Here is a 4969-nt window from a genome sequence, read left to right as displayed (position 1 = left end):
TTGGATTATTTGTTCTTTGGGTGTTGAGTTTGATAAGTTCTTTATAGATTTTGGATACTAGCCCTTTATCTGATAGGTCATTTGCAAATATTTTCTCCCATTCTGTCGGTTGTCTTTTGGTTTTGTGGACTGTTTCTTTGGCTATGCAAAAGCTTTTTATCTTGATGAAATCCCAATAGTTCATTTTTGCCCTGGCTTCCCGTGCCTTTGGTGATGTTTCTAGGAAGAAGTTGCTGCGGCTAAGGTCGAAAAGGTTGCTACCTGTGTTCTCCTTTAGGATTTTGATGGACTCCTGTCTCACGTTTAGGTCTTTCAACCATTTGGAGTCTATTTTTGTGTGTGGTGTAAGGAAATGGTCCAGTTTCATTCTTCTGCATGTGGCTGTCCAATTTTCCCAACACCATTTGTTGAAGAGACTGTCTCTTTTCCATTGGACATTCTTTCCTGCTTTGTCAAAGATAAGTTGACCATAGAGTTGAGGGTCCATTTCTGGGCTCTCGATTCTGTTCCATTGATCTATGTGTCTGTTTTTGTGCCAGTACCATACTGTCTTGATGATGACAGCTTTGTAATAGAGCTGGAAGTCCGGAATTGTGATGCCGCCAGCTTTGCTTTTCTTTTTCAGTATTCCTCTGGCTACTCTGGGTCTCTTCTGGTTCCATACAAATTTTAGGATTATTTGTTCCATTTCTTTGAAAAAAGTGGATGGTATTTTGATGGGGATTGCATTGAATGTGTAGATTGCTCTAGGTAGCATGGACATCTTCACAATGTTGATTCTCCCAATCCATGAGCATGGAACGTTTTTCCATTTCTTTGTGTCTTCTTCAATTTCTTTCCTGAGTATTTTATAGTTTTCTGAGTACAGATCCTTTGCCTCTTTGGTTAGATTTATTCCTAGGTATCCAATGGTTTTGGGTGCAATTGTAAATGGGATCGACTCCTTGATTTGTCTCTCTTCTGTCTTGTTGTTGGTGTATAGGAATGCCACTGATTTCTGTGCATTGATTTTATATCCTGCTACTTTACTGAATTCCTGTATGAGTTCTAGCAGTTTTGGGGTGGAGTCTTTTGGGTTTTCCACATACAGTATCATATCATCTGCAAAGAGTGAGAGTTTGACTTCCTCTTTGCCGATTTGGATGCATTTGATTTCTTTTTGTTGTCTGATTGCTGTGGCTAGGACTTCTAATACTATGTTGAATAGCAGTGGTGAGAGTGGACATCCCTGCCGCGTTCCTGACCTTAGGGGAAAAGCTCTCCCCATTGAGAATGATATTCGCTGTAGGTTTTTCATAGATGGCTTTTATGATATTGAGGTATGTACCCTCTATACCTATACTCTGAAGAGTTTTGATCAAGAAGGGATGTTGTACTTTGTCAAATGCTTTTTCTGCATCTATTGAGAGGATCATATGATTCTTGCTCTTTCTTTTGTTAATGTATTGTATCACGTTGATTGATTTGCGGATGTTGAACCAGCCTTGCAGCCCAGGAATAAATCCCACTTGGTCATGGTGAATAATCCTTTTAATGTACTGTTGGATCCTATTGGCTAGTATTTTGGTGAGAATTTTTGCAACCATGTTCATCAAGGATATTGGTCTGTAATTCTCTTTTTTGATGGGGTCTTTGTCTGGTTTTGGGATCAAGGTAATGGTGGCCTCATAAAATGAGTTTGGAAGTTTCCCTTCCATTTCTATTTTTTGGAACAGTTTCAGGAGAATAGGTATTAATTCTTCTTGAAATGTCTGATAGAATTTCCCTGGGAAGACATCTGGCCCTGGGCTTTTGTTTCTTGGGAGATTTTTGATGACTGTTTCAATTTCTTTAGTGGTTATAGGTCTGTTCAGGTTTTCTATTTCTTCCTGGTTCAATTTTGGTAGTTGATACATCTCTAGGAATGCACCCATTTCTTCCAGGTTATCTAATTTGCTGGCATAGAGTTGCTCATAATATGTTCTTATAATTGTTTGTATTTCTTTGGTGTTGGTTGTGATCTCTCCTCTTTCATTCATGATTTTGTTGATTTGGGTCATTTCTCTTTTCTTTTTGATCAGTCCAGCCAGGGGTTCATCAATCTTGTTAATTCTTTCAAAGAACCAGCTCCTAGTTTCGTTGATCTGTTCTACTGTTCTTTTGGTTTCTAGTTCATTGATTTCTGCTCTGATCTTTATGATTTCTCTTCTCCTGCTGGGTTTAGGCTTTATTTGCTGTTCTTTCTCCAGCTCCTTTAGGTGTAGGGTTAGGTTGTGTATTTGAGACCTTTCTTGTTTCTTGAGAAAGGCTGGTATTGCTATATACTTTCCTCTTAGGACTGCCTTTGCTGTATCCCAAAGATTTTGAAGAGTTGTGTTTTCATTTTCATTGGTTTCCATGAATTTTTTCAATTCTTCTTTAATTTGCGCCATTGTATTACCTGTAAGGTGACTGTTAACTGTCTGTTGTCTGTGTTCGTTTCTGTTCTTTGCTGCTTTTAGGTTCTCTCTTTGCTTAGAGGACCCCTCTCAATATTTCTTGGAGGGCTGGTTTCGTGTTTGCAAATTCCTTTAGTTTTTGTTTGTTCTGGAAGCTTTTTATCTCTCCTTCTATTTTCAATGATAGCCTAGCTGGATATAGTATTCTTGGCTGCATATTTTTCTCGTTTAGCGCTCTGAAGATATCTTGCCAGTCCTTTCTGGCCTGCCAGGTCTCTGTGGATAGGTCTGTTGCCAATCTAATGTTTCTACCATTGTAGGTTACATATCTCTTCTCCCGAGCTGCTTTCAGGATTTTCTCTTTGTCTCTGAGACTCGTAAGTTTTACTATTAGATGTCGGGGTGTTGACCTATTATTATTGATTTTGAGAGGGGTTCTCTGTGCCTCCTGGATTTTAATGCCTGTTTCCTTCCTCACATTAGGGAAGTTCTCTGCTATAATTTGCTCCAATATACCTTCTGCCCCTCTCTCTCTCTCTTCTTCTTCTGGGATCCCAATTATTCTAATGTTGTTTCGTCTTATCATATCACTTATCTCTCGAATTCTGCCCTCGTGATCCTGTAGTTGTTTCTCTCTCTTTTTCTCAGCCTCTTTATTTTCCATCATTTGGTCTTTTATATCGCTGATTCTCTCTTCTGCCTCATTTATCCTAGCATTTAGTGCCCCCATTTTTGATTGCACTTCATCAATAGCCTTTTTGATTTCGATTTGGTTAGATTTTAGTTCTTTTATTTCTCCAGAAAGGGTTTCTCTAATAACTTCCACGCTTTTTTCAAGCCCAGCTAGTATCTTTAAAGTCATGATTCTGAACTCTAGGTCCGACATCGTACTAATGTCCGTATTGAGTAGGTCCCTGGCTGACGGTAGTACCTCTTGTTCTTTTTGCTGAGGTGATTTCTTTTGTCTTGTCATTTTGTCCAGAGGAGAATAGATGAATGAGAGAACAAAATGCTAACAGGTTTACAACGTCCCCAGCAAATATACTGTATACAAATCCGAAAAGACCTGAAACCAGGGGAAAAGAAAGGGAAAGAAAGAAAAAAGAAAGAGAAAAAGAAAAAAAAAAGAAAAAAAAAGATAAAAACAAAAACAAAACAATACAAAAAAGGCAGAATATGATCAAATATGATCAGGCTAGTGCATAGATCAGTGCCACACACTAGATTTTGGGCGTATTTTGGTCTGTTAGAAAAAAGTGCCTCCTAAAATTTTAAAGGAAGAAAGACATATACGTACAAAATAAGGGTTGATACAATGAAGGGATGGAAGATGACTGTAAAGATGAAAATTATAAAAGATCTTATAAAAGGACTTGGTAAGATAAGTTGTTTGAAAAAAGAAAGAAGATTTGAGAAAAAAAAAAAGGAAAAAGGGAGAGAATGTGATCAGGCAGGAGACTAGAACAAAGCCATACACTAGTGATTTAGGGTATATTTTGATCTGTTAGAAGAAACTGTACCTCAAAATTTTAAAGAGAGAACAACTTATATATATATGCCAAAAATAAGGGTAACTACTATGAAGGGATAAAATATGACTCTAAAAATGAAAAATAAAAAATGTTTTGTTTTTTTTTTAAAAAAAGGGATTTATAAGATGTTGGTTGAAAAAGGGAAAAATAAAAATAAAAAACCAGTCAACAAAAATTAACTTTGATGAAATAATGAATCATGGTAAAAAAAAAAAAAAAAAAAGCCATGAATCTATGTGCAGTATTCCCCTAGCGCTGGAGTTCTCCTATTCTCCTTGATCGATCAACTTGGTCTTGGCTTGCTGGCTGTTTGTGCTGATCTTCTGGGGGAGGGGCCTGTTGCTGTGGTTTCCAAATGTCTTTGCCGGAGGCAGAATTGCCCAGCCCTTGTCGGTCCGGGCTAAGGAAGCTGCTCCGGTTTGCTCTCAGGAGCTTTTGTTCCCTGCAAGCTCTCAATACAGCTTTGGAGGACCAGGGCAGAAATGGTGGCCTCCCAATCTCTACCCGGAGGAGCCGAGAACTCGGGGCCCCGCTCCTCAGTGTGCCCCCAGAGAAAAGCAGTCACTTCCGTGTGCCCGGTCTCCGGCCGCACTCCGTGCTCACCCGGCCTGTGACCGAGCGTTGCTATCTCTGGCACCCGACCCCGCGCGGAGTCTCCAAATCCAGCAGATCCCTGCAGTGTGTTCCCGCACCCGCTCCTCCCCGGGAAGGAAGGGGAATCTGCTGCTTGTTGGGTCCCTGCTGGGGGAGCCGTGCCCCGACTGGGCCGCAGATCAAAGTTTATGGCAACCCCGAGCTGAGAGCCCGCGCCTCTGCTCCGTATCTGCAGCCGGCTTCCCTGCTCTGATACCTGGGAGCTCTGGCGCACTCAGGCACCCCCGGTCTCTCTGTGACCCCAAGGGTCCTGAGACCACACTGTCCCGGGAGGATTCCACCCCCCGCTTAGCCACTGCAGCGACGTCCCTCCGCCGAGCCAACTTCTAAAAGGTCCGATTTTGTGCTCCGCGGCTCTATCACTTG

Source organism: Zalophus californianus, chromosome 8 (assembly GCF_009762305.2).
Source record: "Zalophus californianus isolate mZalCal1 chromosome 8, mZalCal1.pri.v2, whole genome shotgun sequence".
NCBI classification, from domain to species: domain Eukaryota; kingdom Metazoa; phylum Chordata; class Mammalia; order Carnivora; family Otariidae; genus Zalophus; species Zalophus californianus.
This window is presented reverse-complemented; position numbering follows the sequence as displayed.